The sequence below is a fragment of the Hemitrygon akajei genome, chromosome 28 (assembly GCF_048418815.1).
Source record: "Hemitrygon akajei chromosome 28, sHemAka1.3, whole genome shotgun sequence".
Classification (NCBI taxonomy): Eukaryota; Metazoa; Chordata; class Chondrichthyes; order Myliobatiformes; family Dasyatidae; genus Hemitrygon; species Hemitrygon akajei.
Window position 1 is genome coordinate 31,601,205 of NC_133151.1, and position 19,119 is coordinate 31,620,323.

Genomic DNA, 19,119 nt, shown 5'->3' on the forward strand with positions numbered 1-19,119 from the left:
GAAGGAATTTAATCTGGGAGGGAATGTGGTATTGCACTTTGGGAGGTCAAATGAAAGAAGAAAGTATAAGGTTAATGACTGACCCCTTCACAGCATTGGTGTAAAGAGTGATCTTGGGATCCAGGCACATAGTTCACTGAACGTGGCCACAAAACGGGATACGGTTTACAGAATGCTGGTCCCCACTGGTCAGGGTGTTGAGTATAAGAGTAAGGGAGTCCTGTATTAAGACAGGCATACAAATGTACAGGGAATGGACCATGTCCAGTTAGGTCAACTTTTAGCAGTGTGAAGGATAAGAGCGATCTTGGGGTCTGAGTCCATAGGATGCTCAAAGCAGCTGCGCAGGTTGACTCCACGGTTAAGAAGGCATATGGTGTATTGGCCTTCATTAATCGTGGGAATGAATTCAGGAGCCCAGGAGTAAAGTTGCAGCTATACCCGACCCTGGTCAGACCCCATTTGGAGTACTGTGCTCAGTTCTGGTTGCCTCACTACAGGAAGTATATGCAGGACATAGAAAGGTGGCAGAGGAGATTTACAAGGATGTTGCCTGGAATGGGGAGCATACCTTATGAGAATAGGTAGAGTGAACTTGGCCATTTCTCCTCGGAGCGAAGGAGGATGAGAGTTGACCTGATAGAGGAGTACAAGATGATGAGAGGCATTGATTGTGTGGATAGTCAGAGACTTTTTCCCAGGGCTGAAATGGTTGCCACAAGAGGACACAGGTTTAAGGTGCTGGGGAGTAGGTACAGAGGAAATGTCAGGGGTAAGTTGTTTTACACAGAGAGTGGTGAGTGCATGGAATGGGCTGCCAGCAATGGTGGTGGAGGTGGATGCAATAGGGTCTTTTAAGAGGCTTTTAGATAGGTACATGGAGCTTAGTAAAATAGAGGGCGATAGGTAAGCCTGGTAATTTCTAAGGTGGAGACATGTTCGGCACAACATTGTGGGCTGATGGGCCTATATTGTGCTGTAGGTTTTTTTGTTTCTATGACTGAACTGGACTCCAAGGGTATTCAGTGACTTGGAAATATTCTTGTATCAATCTCCTGACTTGTACTTTTTCAATAAGCTTTTTGCAGAGCTGCTTGGAATGTTCTTTTGTCTTTATGGTGTAGTTTTTGCCAGGATACTGACTACCAACAGTAGTGCAATTTTATTACAATCAATTGAAACACCTTGACTGCAAATGGTGATCTCCATTTAACTGATAATGTAACTCCTAAAACCAATTAGCTGCACCAGTGATGATTTGGTGTGTTATTTTAAAGGGGGTGAATACATATACAATTATTTTGTGTTTTATATCTGTAATTAATTTAGAGCACTTTGTAGAGATCAGTTTTCCATTTGACACGAGAGTCTTCTTCTGTTGATCAGTGAAAAAAAGCCAAATTTAATCCACTGTGATTCAATATTGTAAAACAATAAAACATGAAAACTTCCAAGGGGCATGAATCCTTTTCATAGACACTTTACATGTAGGGACAGTGATGCTGAAAGGGGGAGGGAAAGAAGACACGGGGAGGAGTGGTCTCAAGATCCTCAGGTGTTCCTCCCGATGGGATAAAACACAAAAGGGGAAATATCAAAGAGAGATGAGAATGGAGCTGTGATTGTCATGAGAGATTTAATCAGAAGCAGATTGGAGTACTGCTGCATCAAGTAACTTTGCTCTGAGAGCTGCAACAACCACGATCTGCTGGTGGCAACCCATTCCAACTGAGTTTCCCATTCACATACTGACATATACCGGCAGCCTTACAGCTGTCTTAACAGGTGATGGGGTGGTAATGGGACATTCTCCCACTTCCCATTCAATGCTGCCAATGGTGCGTGCCTCAAATTGCCTCCGTCAGCCAAATACAGCTCCTGACTTTTACATATGGTTTAGCTACTAAGCCCGACGGAACTGTTTCTAGTGTCCGTGGAAGGTGCAAATCGGTTTACTAGCATCCTATAACCAACTGCTATGGGCAGATGGGCTCGTCAGCCATGCTTGGCAGCTCATCTAGTGGAAGGAAAACCCTGACCTCAAACCTGAACCCTGGTGTTCACTCTCAATCTGTGGTCTGGAGTTCTCCCTCATTGTGATCACTTCTTCAGAGATCCTTCACCACAAGATCTCTCTGTAATCCCACCTCATTACATAGATTACATCTGAAATGGCCTGTTCCTGGGTAAGATACTGCTGTAAGAAACTGTCTCTGACCACTCCAGAAATTCCTCTTCCACTGTGCCAGTTTGACTAATCAATACACAGACTGAAGCAAACACGCACAAAATGCTGGAAGAACTCAGCAAACAGTCGACATTTCGGGCTGAGAACCTTCATCGGGATGAGACAGAAAGGGACAAAAGCCAGAATAAGGTGGTGGGGGAGGAGGACAAGTGAGTGGGGGGGGGGGGGGGTTTGTGGAGGGATGATGATGTGAGGAGCTGGGTGACAGGCAGAAAAGGCAAAGAGAGGAAGAGAAAGTAATCCAATAGGTCAGAACGTTGGACCATGGGATGACACGAAGGAGCTGGAGAACCAGAGAGAGTTGATGAGCAGGTCATGAGGGTGCATGAGGAGAAGCGAAGGGGTTAAATGGCATCAGACTGGAGGAATAGAAGTGGGGGTGAGGGAAACAGAGTGTAGTGATATCCGGAATTTGAAGAAATCAATGTTTATGCCATCAGGATTGGAGGCTACACAGTCAGAATATGAGATGTTGTTTGGCGAGCCTGCATTTGGCCTCATCATAGGAGGAGAGGAGGCCATGGGCAGACATGTTGGTGATGGCCCTCTGCTGGGTCAGGGTCAACCATGGATATTGTACCCTCACTGTAAAATTCAATTTGCAAGCCTGGTAGTACGATACGTAAAGCAAGCTGTTGCCCATGCAGTGGCTCCTGCTCTCCATGCAGCTGATGAATCCAGAGCAACAGCAGAGACCGATGGAGTCAGGCACCAGTGGTGTCGCAGATTACCAGCCTGCATTGAGCACAGGACTAACAGGGAATTAGTGTTCACAGTGGGGACACAGCAAACATCCCACAGATATCTAACGGTGACATTTCAACATTGTGCAATAATGTGTAACAACTACCATCAGGAGGGAGAAACTAATGGGACTAAAAGCAAAAATTTCCAGGTCCCAACTACCTGCACTAGAGGGTTGCGCAGGAAGCCTGAAAAGAAAGTGGAGACATTGAAGTCTATCAAAACTCACTGTGTTACAGAAAGGTCCCAGTGGAGTTGAAAACCATTGTTGAAGAAGAAGAAGGGTGGAAGATCAAAAGCAGGTGACTGTAGTCCAGTTAACTTCACTTCAACTACTGGACTCCATAATCTGTGAAGAAATAACAAGTCATTTAGAAAAGTTTAATGTCATTGAACTAAGCCAAGAGGGTTTACAGTCAGGTTCACACAGCACAGAAACAAGCCCTTCGGCTCAAATGGTCCATGATGACCAAAGTTCCCATCTGAGCTTGTGGTCAGTAACCCCCTCACCACCACATTATGAACAAGGCTATCCTCCTCACTGTCCCATTTCCCTCCATTTGACCCATACCCTTCAAAATCTTTCCTTCCCATCTAACTGTCCAAGTACCTTTTTTAATGTATCTGACTCAACCACTCCCCGGCAGCTCACTCCATACACTGACCAGCCTGTGTGTGGAAAAGTTGCCCTTCAGGTTCCTATTAAATCTCATCATAAAGCAATGCCCTCCAGTTCTTAATTCCCCACCACTGGCAAAAATATTGTTATCTTTGACCCAACCCAGGCCCCTTATAATTTTATACACCTCTGCAAATATTACCACCCATTCTCCAACATTCCACAGAAAATCATCCAAAACACTTTTGACAAATCAGTCCTTCGAGATCCAGTAACATCCCCGTAAATCACCTCTGCACTCTTTCCAGCTCAGTGGTGCCTGTCATATAGCATAGTCACTAAATCTAAACACTATTTATGAAATGCGGCCAAACCAACATGGTGTAGAACTGCACCATTTCATCCCAGCTTCTATATTCGGTGCCCTGACTGAAGGCCAGTGTTCTAAAAGCCTCTTCACCACCCTGTCCATCTGTAACCTGGTTTTTGTCTCTGTAACCGGGGTTACTGAATGTTAAGTCATGTTTGACAAACATACCAGAGATTTGAGACTTTACAGGGGAAGTTGGAGAAGTTGTGATTTTGGATTGTCAGGAGCCATTTGCCAAGGTGCCACATGAAAGGCTGGTGCACAAGACCAGATCTCAGTACTGGGAAGGAAGTGTGTTAATATTGACTGAAGACAGGTTATCATACTGAGACAGAATAACAGGTCTGTTTCAGGCTGGGGTGACATAACTACTGGAGTGTACCAGCAACCTGTTCTGGACCCTCCATTATTTACTATTGATATTAATGACCTGGAGGAGGTGCAGAGAGTGAGGAATCCATGATTTTCAATGACGGGAATGTGGTACAGGCATGTTCTGATTGGACATTTGGTCTCTACAACAGGATATGGGGAAGCTGGTGAGTTGGATACTAGGTAAATGGAGTTTGATGTGTTAAGTGTGATGGCATGTGGTAGGAGGAATCAAAATTCACCACTAGTTATGTTGACATAAATTGTAAATGATAGAAATAGAGAGGGGTCAAGGTGTGCCTGCACAACAAAATAGAGACGGGTGCAGTGAGGGTTTCATAAGACCATATGTGACCAAGGTTCAAAGGTGAATGGTTCATTGACATTTATTGCTGGGGCATTACTGCAGAGAAACAGAGAAGTGTTGTTACAGTGTCAGACAAGTGCACATTGATGGATTTTGGGAAGTTAAAGCAGGTCAGGACGTACCCAGTGAATGGCAGGGTCCTGAGGAGTGTTAATGAAAAGATAAACCTGAGGCACAGGTAAATAGTTCCCTCAAAGTGCCAACACAGGTAGACAAGGAGGTGAAGAAGGTGCACAACATGCTTACCTTCATGGCAAAGGCTTTGAGAGGAGTTGGGACATCACATTACAGTTGTACAAATCAATAATTACATCACACCAGGAGTACCCTGTGCAGTTCTGGTCACCACAACAGGAAGGATGTGATTAAATTGGAAAGGTGCAGAAACAATTCACAGGAATGTTACCTGGACTGGGGACTTGAGTTACAAGGAAAAATCAGACTGACTGGGACTGTTTTCCCTGGAGTGAAGGAGTCTGAGGGGAGACCTGACAGAAGTTTTTAAAACTATGAGAGGTGCAGACAAGGTCAACAGGCAGAATCACTTCCCCAGGGTGGAAATATCAAATATGAGAAGGCACAGCTTTAAGATGACAGAGTGAGAATTTAAAGGTGGAAAGTCAGGCAGATAAAATTTCTTTTTCTGTACAGAGAGTGGTGAGGGCTGCGTTTGGGCTGCCATGGGGAGTGATGTGTTAATGACATTTAACAAGGTTTTAGATAAACATATGAATATTTAGAGAATTGAAGCACATGAATTACATGCAGGCAGAAGAGATTTAGTTTAATTTGGCATCGTGCTTAGCACAGACATCATGGGAAGAAGGGCCTGATTCTGTGCTGTACTGTTCTGTGTTCTCGGTGAGCCTCAGTGACGGGGGATTCATTAGCCGGGGTCACAGACAGGTGTATCTGTGGCAAGGAGAGAGACTGCAGGATGGCGCATTACCTCCCTGGTATCAGGTTCAAGGATGTAACTGAACAAGTACAGGCCATTCTGAAAGGGCAGGGTGAGCAGCCAGAGGACGTGTCCATATTGGTTCTAACAAAAGAGACAAAGTCCTGCAAAGAGACTTAGGGAGTTGGGGAAAAAGTTAAGTAGAAACTCTGTGGTGGTGGTGAGGGGGGTAATCCCAGTGTCACCTGCTACCGAGGGAAGAAATAAAAAGGTGGTACAGTTATTTGTGTGGCTAACAAGCTGGTGCAGGACGGACGGTTTTAGTTACATGGATCATTGAGTTTTTTTTTCAGGAGAGGAGAGGAGAGGAGATGGTCAGTAGTGGCATTGACTGATGTGGATCAACACAGAAAGTAAGTCCAAATAGATAAATTACAGTGTCTCAGTAGCACTACAAGTGCACAGATAAACAAATATTAGAAGTAAGAGAAAGAATAAAAAGTTACCACAAACAGTCTAACATGAGGGGTGTCATCACTTCCCCGGCTATAGGTTGACTCATTACAGAGCCGAGGGTCAGAATGACTTCATACAGCGCTCCTTGGAGCAGTGCAGTGGTGTTAGTCTGTTACTAAAGGTGCTCTTCTGTTCAGCCAAGGAGGCATGCAGAGGGTGAGAAACATTGTCCAGAATTGCCAGGATTTTCCGTAGGGTCCTTTGTTTTGCTACGGCCTCCAGTGTGTCCAGTTTGACTCCAATAACAGAGTCATTGTTATTGACGTGTGTTGATGCCATTGGCCCAGTACACCACTGCATGGTTAGGCCCAGTTAATGAGCACAGTGGCATTGAGGGCCTGAAGTGTGTTTGTATCAGTACAGAGTGTGGAAGTTAATGCAGACATACTTAGAGCCTGGATTAGTACATGGCACAGAGATTCATCCATTACAGAGAAGGACAGGACTGGTAGCTTAACATTCCAGGATTCAGATTCAGACAGTCCAGAGGGAGGTGAATGAGGTTTGGGGAGCTGTACTGCTGATCAGGCAGAATGTCACAAATTCAAGATCATCCCGGAGGCTCATCCAGTGAGACAATGTGGGTGGAACTCAGGAATGAGAAAGGTGCACTCACTGTGATGGGATTATACTATAGGGCTACCATTAGCCAGTAAGAGAGAGGAACAGATATTTTGGCAGGTTATGGACTGATGCAAAAACAATAGAGTATCTGTAGTGAATAATCTCCCCAGAGTGACTAGGACTCCCTTACCACCTGAGACTTGGATGGGGCATTATTTGTTAACTGTGTTCACAAAGGTTTCCTGAAACAGTATGTAGGTGGTCCACCTGGGGGGCAGACATTCTTGACTTCGCCTTAGGAAATATGGGACTCACCAGAGTGGTGGCGGGAACAACCAGTGTTCAAAGAGGAATTAGACAGGTCCTTCAGGGGAAATAACCTGCAGAGCTGTGGGGACAGAGTGGGGAATGGGACCGTGGAAATGTTGTAGCAGGAGTTGGTATAAACTTGATGGGTCAAATAGTCCAGATCATCCCAGAATGATCCTGTGACCAGTAATAGTCTGAAAAAATTATTCTAGTCTCCAATGAATCTTCTAAGCTGCTGGTTGGACAAGATCAATTGTGTGATAAGGACACACTTCTGTAAAAACACTGACACCATATTCCAAGCACAATGAGCTGCCAGAGCACAGCACCAGCCAGAGAGGACACAGACCAGTACAACACCCGGCTCTCTACTACAAAATTCAAGGCTGAAAGTAAATGTATTATCAAAATACATTTCTGTCATCATATGCAACCCCGGGATTTATTTTCTTGTGGGCATACTGCTGGTTTGTTAGAGCTGTTGGGCAGGGTATAAACTAATTTGGCAGGAGTGTGAGAACTGGCCTGAAAGGACTCAGGATAGGACAGATGGTAAGGAAAGAAAAGATAGCATGCAGTCACACTATCTGGATTTCTTGGAATGTATGTGAGATGGTTTTCTGAACCAACATGTTGAGGAACCAACTAGAGAGCAGGCCATTCTAGACTGGGTATTGAGCAATGAGGAAGGGTTAGTTAGCAATCTTGTCGTGCGAGGTCCCTTGGGTAACAGTGACCATAATATGGTGGAATTCTTCATTAAGATGTAGAGTGACATAGTTAATTCAGAAACAAAGGTTCTTAACTTAAAGAAGGGTAACTTTGAAGGTATGAGACGTGAATTAGCTAAGATAGACTGGCAAATGATACTTAAAGGGTTGACGGTGTATATGCAATGGCAAGCATTTAAAGATCGCATGGATGAACTGCAACAATTGTTCATCCCAGTTTGGCAAAAGAATAAACCAGGAAAGGTAGTGCACCCGTGGCTGACAAGGGAAATTAGGGATAGTATCAAGTCCAAAGAAGAAACATACAAATTAGCCAGAAAAAGCTGCACACCCGAGGACTGGGAGAAATTCAGAGTCCAGCAGAGGAGAACAAAGTGCTTAATTAGGAAAGGAAAAAAAGATTATGAGAGAAAGCTGGCAGGGAACATAAAAACTGACTGTAAAAGCTTTTACAGATATGTGAAAAGAAAAAGATTGGTTAAGACAAATGTAGGTCCCTTACAATCAGAAACAGGTGAATTGATCATGAGGAACAAGGACATGGCAGACCAATTAAATAACTACTTTGGTTCTGTCTTCACTAAGGAGGACATAAATAATCTTCTGGAAATAGAAGGGGACCGAGGGTCTAGTGAGATGGAGGAACTGAGGGAAATACATGTTAGTAGGGAAGTGGTGTTAGGTAAATTGAAGGGATTAAAGGCAGATAAATCCCCAGGACCAAATCACCAGCATCCCTGAGTACTTAAGGAAGTTGCCCAAGAAATAGTGGTTGCGTTAGTGATAATTTTTCAAAACTCCTTAGATTCTGGATTAGTTCCTGAGGATTGAAGATTGGCTAATGTAACCCCACTTTTTAAAAAAGGAGGGAGAGAGAAACCGGGGAATTATAGACCGGTTAGCCTGACATCGGTGGTGGGGAAAATGCTAGAGTCAGTTATCAAAGATGTGATAACAGCACATTTGGAAAGTGGTGAAATCATCAGACAAAGTCAGCATGGATTTGTGAAAGGAAAATCATGTCTGACGAATCTTATAGAATTTTTTGAGGATGTAACTAGTAGAGTGGATGGGGTGAACCAGTGGATGTGGTATATTTGGATTTTCAAAAGGCTTTTGACAAGGTCCCACACAGGAGATTAGTGTGCAAACTTAAATCACACGGTATTGGGGGTATGGTATTGATGTGGATAGAGAATTGGTTGACATATAGGAAGCAAAGAGTGAGAATAAATGGGACCTTTTCAGAATGGCAGGCAGTGACTAGTGGGGTACCACAAGGCTCAGTGCTGGGGCCCCAGTTGTTTACAATATATATTAATGATTTAGACGAGAGAATTAAATGCAGCATCTCCAAGTTTGCGGATGACACGAAGCTGGGTGACAGTGTTAGCTGTGAGGAGGATGCTAAGAGGATGCAGAGTGACTTGGATAGGTTAGGTGAGTGGTCAAATTCTGGGCTTATACTTGGTGGAATTTAGAAGATTGAGGGGGGATCTTATTGAAACATATAAAATTCTAAAGGGATTGGACAGGCTGAATGCAGGAAGATTGTTCCCAATGTTGGGGAAGTCCAGAACGAGGGGTCACAGTTTAAGGATAAAGGGGAAGCCTTTTAGGACCGGGATGAGGAGAAACTTCTTCACACAGAGAGTGGTGAATCTGTGGAATTCTCTGCCACAGGAAACAGTGGAGGCCGGTTCACTGGCTATATTTAAGAGGGAGTTAGAAATGGCCCTTGTACAAAAGGGATCAGGGGGTATGGAGAGAAAGCAGGTACAGGGTTCTGAGTTGGATGATCAGCCATGATCATAGTGAATGGTGGTGCAGGCTCAAAGGGCTGAATGACCGACTCCTGCTTCTATTTTCTATGTTTCTATGTCAGGAAGAGCGAGCAGATGATAGGACATAACTGCAGCCAGCAGAGGGATGCAGAATCAATAACGGTAGCAAATCCAATTCTTGAAGTGTTATACCTCAATGCACAGAGTATAAAAAATAAGCTGGAGAATCTTATTGCCCTATTATGGATTGTCATGTATAATGTGATCATCACGGAATCACGGCTGAAACATATTTATAGTTGGGAGCTAAATGCCCAAGTTAGACATATCAGAGGGACAGGAAGGTAGGCAAATGGCATGGCTCTGCTGGTAAAGAATGGTATCAAATCAGTAGAAAGATGTGCCATAGGATCAGAAGATGTTGAATCATTGTGAGTAGAGTTAAAAAACACTGCAAGTGTAAAAGGACGTTGATGCAATTATAAACAGGCCATCAACAGTTGTTTGGATGTGGACCACAGATTACAACAGGAAATAGAAAAAGCATGTCAAAAGGGCAATATTATTGGAGATTTCATGGCAGATTTCATCATCCAGGTCGTTTGGGAAAATCAGGTTGGAAATAGATCTCAAGAGAGTAAGTTTGTTGAATGCCTAAGAGATGGCTTTTTAGAGCAGTTTGTCATTGAACCTACTAGGGAATCAGCTATACTGAATTGTGTGTTATTTAATGAACAGGAGGCAATTAGGGAACTTAAGGTAAAAGATCCCTTAGGAAGCAGTGATCACAGTATCATTGAGTTCAACTTGAAATTGGATAGGGAGAGAGTACAGTCTGACATAGCAGTGTTTCAGTGGAGTAAATGTAGTAACAGTGGTATGAGAGAGGAGTTGGCTAAAGTAAATTGGAAGGAGATGCTGGCAGAGATGGCAGCAGAGCAGCAATGGTGAGAGTTTCTGAGAAATCTGAGGGAGGTACAGGATAAATGTATTCCAGAAACAAAAAAACACCCAAATGGCAAAATAGTACAACTGGTTCAGCTCGCTGCTCCACTCTGCACTGAACTAAGCATCTGTGCACAGACTCTCTTTGAGCATTTCAGTTCAATACGCTACAGAATTTGCTTGTGCTTATTGTTTGCAGGATTTGTCTTTCTTTCTGCACATTGGGTGTTTGATGGTCTTCTTATTTTATTGGTGGGTTCCTTTGGCTTTCTTTGTTTTGTGGCAGCCGGTTTGAAACAAACCTCAAAGTTGTAGAATGTATACGTACTGATAATAAATTTACTTTGAACTTTGATTCAAATACCTGATGCTTGAGGGTTAAAATAAGGACAAAAATTTAAGAAAACTTAAAACTGATGCTCTTTTAATTACAGGCCAGGATGCAGAAGAGTAGAAAATGACAAATATTCTTCCTCTTTTTAAGAACTGCAATAGGGACATTAGTGGGAGGGATATCTCTGGAAAAGATATTTAATGATCTGATGAGCTCAGACTTTATAAGGCATTAGTCCGATCACACTTGGAGTATTGTGAACTGTTTTGGGCCCCTTATCTAAAAAGCTACATGCTCACATAGGAGAGGGTCTAGAGGAGGTTAAGAAAAATGATTCTGGCAATAAAAGGGTTAACAAACAACGATTGTTTGATGGCTTTGGGCCTGTACTCTCTGGACTTTAGAAGAATGAGGGAATCTCATTGAAACCAATCAAATATCGAAAGGCCTAGAATGGAGTGGGGAGGGTGTTTCCGATAGTGGGGCAGTCTAGGACCACAGGGCACAGCCTCAGAATACTAGGACATACAGTTAGAACAAAGATAAGGAGCAATTTCCTTAGTAAAGGGTAGTGAATCTGTGCTGCCTATGTCAGGATGTTGTTCACTGACTAGAGCTCAGCGATTAACACCATCATTCCCACAGTCCTGATCAATAAGCTACGGAACCTGGTCTCTCTGCAATTGGATCCTCGACTTCCTAACCGGGAGACAACAATCTGCGCGGATTGGTGATAAAACGAGCTAACCCATATTGACATCAATGGATCTGGGGTTGAGAGGGTAAACAGCTTTAAGTTCCTTGGCATTAACATACCCGAGGATCTCACGTGGTATGTACCTACCTGCTGAGTGGTGGAAAAGGCACAACAGCGCCTCTTACACTTCAGACGACTGAGGAAGTTTGCTATGGGCCCCCAAATCCTAAGAACTTTCTACAGGGGCACAACTGGGAGCATCCTGACAGGCTGCATCATGGCCTGGTATGGGAACTGTATCTCCCTTAATCGCAGGACTCTGCAGAGTGTGCTGCAGACAGCCCAGCGCATCTGTAGCTGTTGTCTTCCCATGATTCTGGACATTTACAAAGACCGGTGTGAGAAAAGGGCCTGAGGGATCATTGTGGACCCAAGTCACCCCAAGCACAATCTATTCAAGCAGCAACCATCCAGGAAACGGTACTGCTGCACAAAAGACAGGACCAACAGGCTGCTGGACAGCTCCTTCCACCAGGCTATCAGACTGATTAACTCACGCTGATTTGAGGGAACCTCTATGTACATTGGCTGTTCTATTTATTATCAATTATTATATATTACTTTGATTGCACATTGCATATTTAGTTGGAGACAAAGTAGATTTTTACTCCTCATGTGCGTGAAAGATGCAAGAAATAAACTCAATTCAAATTCAAGTATCTCCTCTTCGCTGACGATCAACACTGGCCCTGGTGCACCTCAAGGATGTGTGCTTAGCCAACTGCTCTACTCCCTCTATACCCATGACTATGTGACTAAATATAGCTCAAATGCAATCTATAAATATGCTGCATACAACCATTGTCAGTAGAATCTCAGATGGAGATGATTGGACATACAGGAGTGGGATATACCAGCTGGTTGAGTGGTGTCGCAGCAACCACCTTGTGCTTAAGACAAAACAGCTGATTGAAGGAAGGGTAAGACGAGGGAACACAAACCAATCCTCATTGAGGGATCAGAAGTGGACAGTGAATAATTTCAAGTTCCTGGGTGTCAATATCTCTGAGGATCTATTGATGCAGCTACAGTATAGAGAAGGCAAGACAGCGGGTATATTTCATCAGGAGTTTGAAGATATTTGGTTTATGACTTTAAAACACCCAAAAACTGCTGCAGATGTATTCTATGTATATTATTTATGTTATTTCAGTTTTTTGCATTATTTTAATCTACTTAATATATACATATCCATATACACACACATACTGTAATTTATTTATTATTTCTATATTAGATAAGAGTGTTCGACAGGGTTAAGAGATCTGTCATGATCTCTTATTCCTGGCAGAATGGGGCAGCAGACAGGATGGGCCAAATGGCCTAATTCTGCTCCTGTGTCTTATGGTCCGATGGTCTCGGAGCAGCTGCAGGACATTTCAAAGGTAAGTTTGAGCAGCCAGACATTGTGGTGGACGGTGCATGTTGGTAATAGCAACGTAGGGAGGAAGAGGGATGTGGTCCTCTGCAGTGAATTTACAGAAATAAGACAGAAACTAAAAAGTAGTAAGCTCTGTATGACTCCCAGTGACACCTGTTAGTGGGGGGAGATATAGAGAGATACCACTGATGAATGTGTGGCTGAGGAGCTGGTGCAGGGAAGAGAGTGCCAGTTTCATGGATCAATGGGACATCTTCTAGGGATGGGTAGGCAGAAACTATTCAGTCCCCAGGGTCTTCTAGGGAAGGAACAGTTTTCTCCATCCTAAAACTGCACGGAATAGTTTTGATGTGACAGGGTAGAGGTTGAAAGTAAATCTGAAGGGTGAGTTGATGGATGTGGATAAAATTACGTGAGGCATACAAAGGTTAGAGAGACAGAGACTGTTTCCAGTGGTTTGGCTGTCTAAGGCTAAAGAGAATAGTTGTAAGGTGAGAGGGGGTGGTTTAAAGAGGATCTGGAGGGTAAATATTTGACACAGAGAACAGCTGGTATCCCGAATGAGCTGCCAGAGGAGGTGGTGGAGGCAAAAACACACAAAGTCTCTGTTCATGAACACTTCCCAGGAACCTGTCATTACTGTGTTCATCCATCTGTATAAATGATCTGGATGAGAATGTGGTAAACTGGATCAGCAAATTTGCTGATGACACCCAGTCTATGGGTAAGATAGACAGCAAAGATGGCTAGCAAATCTAGATGTGGGATGTGGACAAGCTGGTCAAATGAAGGAGGTTACAATCTGGAACACACTGTCTGAGGGGGTGGTGCAGGCTGGTATTTAAGAGCCATCTGAATGAACATTTGAATGACCAGGGCAGGGTAGGAGACAGACCAAGTGCTGAGTTAGTGCAGACAGATTCTTGATGGTCAGTGTAGACACGCAGAAACCACTGACTGTGAAAGTTCAGTGGGAACCTGGAACACTGAACTTCAGGATGGACTTACCTAAAACACTCAGAACCCAGGACAATGGATTTTTGTTGGACAAAGGTATTAAAGGTATTAAGGTTAGTAGTGAATCAACCCCCTCAAAAGGCTATGAAAATGCACCCATTCCTCATGCACCAGTAACAGTACTTTTAAATGGGAATTTGGAGAAGAACACTGGTTAATATTAGGAGAGATGGAGGACAGCTTGGTCACAATAGAAGGGTGCAAATATCTTCTCAGAGGATAAGGGGTTCAGTGGAACAAGCTCACAGCTGAGAATGAAGGTAACAAACCCCACTGCAGTGGAGGACTGCTGTTGCCAGGGTTGTCCAGGACAGAAACAGACCCTCTGGCCCATCACATTTATGCTCCTCATCATGCACAGCTATACTAATCCCACTTTCCTGCATTAGTTCCATATCCCTCCGGGCCTTGCTCACTGAAGTACCTGTGCATGTGTCTCTAATATTGTTACACAGTTCCCTGTATGTGGCATCACAGGTAGACAGGGTTGTGTGTTCTACTTGCCTTATCAGCCAAAGAACTGCCTCTCATTAGAATTGTACAAAACTGTTTAAAGACAGATTTAAAGGGGATCTGAAGGGTACACACTTCACACAGAGAATAGGTGCTATCCTAAATCAGCTGCCTGAGGGGGTGTGGGGGCAGAGACCCACAAAGTCTCTGTTCATTAAAACTTCCCAGGAACATGCCATTCACTGTGCACATCCTGCCCTGGTTGAACCGCCCAGAATAGAGTCAGTGATTTATACAAAACTGAAACCGTCCCTTCGGTAAAACTCATCCACGCCGACCAAGTTGTCGACCTGAACTCGTCCCATCCGCCTCCATTAGGCCCGTGTCCCTCTCAAACTTTCCTATCCATATAACTGTGTAAATATGGTTTAAATATTGTACCTGAGGCAGACAGCCGGTGCGGTGAGGCGCTGACAGACACTCACTGTTCCGTGAGCAGGAAGAGGAGAGGCCGATTCCCACAGTGGAGCCGAAACCCAAAGCAGAGACCGACTCCACTTTACTACAACCCCGTGCCCACCATCCCGGACCAACCGGCCGCCCCGGACCGTTCCCCTGGAAACGACATCGGTGACAGTGGGATCTCTTGATGTCAGCTCGTCACAGATTGGCAATACACAGCACGGTATCACGTGACGCTGAGTCAACAGCCTGGGAGGCGGGGCAGAGAGAGCTGTCAATCAGTGGAGCCGCTGAGAAATTGCGAGCATTGTAACAGAGTGGGTACAGAGGGGTATTTCCGGGAACGGTGCCCCCCACCCACAGGAATTGAGTGTGTTATAGACAGTAATATTCACATTTAAATTTGACTCTTTGGTCTTATATTTGTATTTTCTATATTTTTGTGTGGGTAATCTTTTATAATTTCGGGTTTAAAAAAACGTTGTAGCTACATCACTGATCCCTTCATGAAAAAAGAACGTTACCGAAAAATATTGTCAAAGCCAAAATTTTAATCCAAACTAAGTTAAAGAAACATAGAAAACCTACAGCACAATACAGCCCCTTCAGCCCAGAAAGTTGTGCCAAACATGCCCCTACCTTAGAAATTATTAGGCTTACCCATAGCCCTCTATTTTTCGAAGCTCCATGTACCTATCGAAAAGTCTCTTAAAAGACCCTATCGTATCCGCCTCCACCACCGTTGCCGGCAGCCCATTCCACGCACTCACCACTCTGAGTAAAAAACTTATCACTGACATCTCCTCTATACCTACTTCCCAGCACCTTAAACATGTGTCCTCTTGTGGCAGCCATTTCAGCCCTGGGGAAAAGCGTCTGACTATCCACACGATCAATGCCTCTCATTATCTTATACACCTCTATCAGGTCACCTTTCATCCTCCGTCACTCCAAGGAGAAAAGGCCGAGTTCACTTAATCTATTCTCATAAGGCATGCTCCCCAATCCAGGCAAGATCCTTGTAAAGCAGCACTGTCGACGTTTCGGGCCGAGACCCTTCGTCAGGGTTAACTGAAAGGAAAGACAGTAAGAGATTTGAAAGTGGGATGGAGAGGGGAAAATGCGAACTGATAGAAGACCCGAGGGGGTGGGGTGAAGCTGAGAGCCGGAAAGGTGATTGGCAAAAGGGATACAGAGCTGGAGAAGGGAAAGGATCATGGGACAGGAGGCCTGGGGAGCAAGAAACGGGGAGGGAGCACCAGAGGGAGATGGAGAACAGGCAGAGCGATGGGCAGAAAGAGAAAAAAATAGGAGGGTGGAAAAAACTAAATATATCAGGGATGGGGTAAGAAGAAGAGGAGAGGCATGAACGGAAGCTGGAGAAGTCAATGTTCATGCTAGCAAGTTGGAGGCTACCCAGCCGGTATATAAGGTGTTGTTCCTCCAACCTGAGTGTGGCTTCATCTTGACAGTAGAGGAGGCCATGGATAGACATATCAGAGTGGGAATGGGAAGTGGAATTAAAATGTGCGGCCACTGGGAGATCCTGCTTTCTCTGGCGGGTTGTGGGATCCCGTTGGAGGTGGCGGAAGTTACGGAGAATTATATGTTGAACCCGGAGGCCTCCAAAGGAATCCCACTATCAAGCACAACTTTCCCTCCCCACCTTTCTGCTTACTGCAGGGATTGCTCGCTACGCAACTCCCTTGTCCATTCGTCCCCCCCCCCCCCATCCCTTCCCACCGATCTCCCTCCTGGCACTTATCCTTGTAAGTGGAACAAGTGCTACACCTGCCCTTACACTTGCTCCCTCACCACCATTCAGGGCCCCAGACAGTCCTTCCAGGTGAGGCGACACTTCACCTGTGAGTCGGCTGGTGAGGTATACTGCATCCGGTGCTCCTGGTGTGATCTTTTATATATTGCTGAGACCCGATGCAGACTGGGAGACCGTATCGCTGAACACCTATGCTCTGTCTGCCAGAGAAAGCAGGATCTACCAGTGGCCACATATTTTAATTCCACGTCCCATTTCCACTCTGATATTTCTATCCATGGCCTCCACTACTGTCAAGATGAAGCCACACTCAAGTTGTAGGAACAACACCTTATATACCGTCTGGGTAGCCTCTGACCTCATGGCTTGAACATTGACTTCTCTGACTTCTGTTAATGCCCTCCTCCCTTTCTTACCCCATCCCTGATATATTTAATTTTTCACCCCTCCTTTTTTATCTCTTTCTGCCCATCACTCTGCCTGTTCTCCATCTCCCTCTGGTGCTCTCATCCCCCTTTCTTTCTCCCTAGGCCTCCCGTTCCATGATCCTTTCCCTTCTCCAGCTCTGTATCCTTTTTGCCAATCACCTTTCCGGCTCTCAGATTCACCACACCCCCTCCGGTCTTCACCTATCATTTCGCATTTTTCCCTCCCCCTCCTACTTTCAAATATCTTACGTTCTTTCCTTTCAGTTAGTCCTGACGAAGGGTCTCGGCCCGAAACGGTCAATTATGGATAACTCTGAACATCCTCTACATAGCACCATCCAGAGACAGAGAAGCAGTTTCAGCGACAGGTTACTATCGATGCAATGCTCCTCAGACAGGGTGAAGAGGTCAATACTCCCCAATGCCATTAGGCTTTACAATTCTACCGCCAGGACTTAAGAACTTTTTAAAAAGCTATTATTAATGCTTTTTGAGATAGTGATTTAGATGCATATCATATTTTTTACTGAGTTAAGTATTGTATGTAATTAGTTTTGCTACAACAAGTGTATGGGACATTGGAAAAAAAGTTGAATTTCCCCATGGGGATGAATAAAGTATCTATCTATCTATCTATCTATCATCAGTGCATCTCCCTATAGATGCTACCTGTGCTGCTGCGTTCCACCAGCATTTAGTGTGTGTTGCTTGAATTTCCAGCATCTGCAGATTTCCTCGTGTTTGCTTTTGAACATCCTTGTAAATCTCATCCACACCTTTTCTATGGCGTGTACATTCTTCCTATAGTGAGGCGACCAGAACTGAGCACAGTACTCTAAGTGGGGTCTGACCAGGGTCCTATATAGCTGCAACATGACCTCTTGGCTCCTAAATTCAATTCCACGGTTGATGAAGGCCAATACACCGTACACCTTCTTAACTACAGAGTCAACCTGCGCAGCAGCTTTGAGTGTCCTGTGGACTCAGACCCCAAGATCCCTCTGATCCTCCACACTGCCAAGAGTCTTACCATTAATACTATATTCTGCCATCATATTTGACCTACCAAAATGAACCACTTTGCACTTATCTGGGTTGAACTCCATCTGCCACTTCTCAACCCAGTTTTGCATTCTATCAAAGTTCCACCGTAACCTCTGACAGCCCTCCACTGTCCAGAACACCTCCAAAATTTGTGTCATCAGCAGACTTACCAAACAATCCCTCCACTTCCTCATCCAGGTCATTTATAAAAATCACAAAGAGTATGTGTCCCAGAACAAATCCCCAAGGCATAACTCTGGTCACCGACCTCCATGCAGAATATATCCAGTCGTCAACCACTCTTCTGTGGGCAAGCCAGTTCTAGATCCACAAAGCCTCCTTACTTTCTCAACAAGGCTTCCATGGGTTACCTTATCAAATGCCTCGCTGAAATCCATATGCACTACATCTACTGCTCTTCCTTCATCAATGTGTTTAGTCACTTCCTCAAAAAATTCAATCAGGCTCCTAAGGCACGACGTGCCCTTGACAGAGCCATGCAGACTATACCTAATCATATTATAGCTCACCAAATGTTCATAAATCCTGCCTTATCCATCAAGTTACCAACCACTGAGGTAAGACTCACTGGTCTATAATTTCCTGGGCTATCTCTACTCCCTTTCTCGAATAAAGGAACAACATCCGCAACCCTCCAACCCTCCAGAATCTGTCCCGTCCCCATTGATGATGAAAAGATCATCGCCAGAGGCTCAGCAATCTCCTGCCTCGTGTCCAACAGTAGCCTGGTGTACATCTCATTCAGTCCCGACAACTTATCCAAGTTGATGCTTCCAGAAGCTCCAGCACATCATCTTTCTTAATATCTACATGCTCAAGCTTTTCAGTCTGCTGCAAGTCATCACTACAATCACCAAGATCCTTTTCCATAGTGAATACTGAAGTAAAGTATTCATAAGGTACCTGTGGTATTTTCTCCGGTTTCATACACACTTCCCCACCGTCAGACTTGATAGGTCCTATTCTTTCACGTCTTAT

The 19,119-nt window shown here is 44.5% G+C and overlaps 1 protein-coding gene and 1 pseudogene across 1 annotated transcript in view; one reads left to right on the forward strand and one right to left on the reverse strand.

The window, feature by feature from the left end:
* LOC140717854 (uncharacterized) overlaps positions 1–19,119 on the forward strand; it is a 966,201-nt pseudogene that overhangs the window by 175,566 nt on the left and 771,516 nt on the right.
* LOC140717799 (histone H2B-like) overlaps positions 1–19,119 on the reverse strand; it is a 49,025-nt gene that overhangs the window by 6,760 nt on the left and 23,146 nt on the right. Inside the window, exon 2 of the mRNA XM_073031523.1 lies at positions 3,222–3,341. The gene's annotated coding sequence lies outside the window, so the exon portion shown is untranslated. The remainder of the gene's footprint in view (positions 1–3,221; positions 3,342–19,119) is intronic.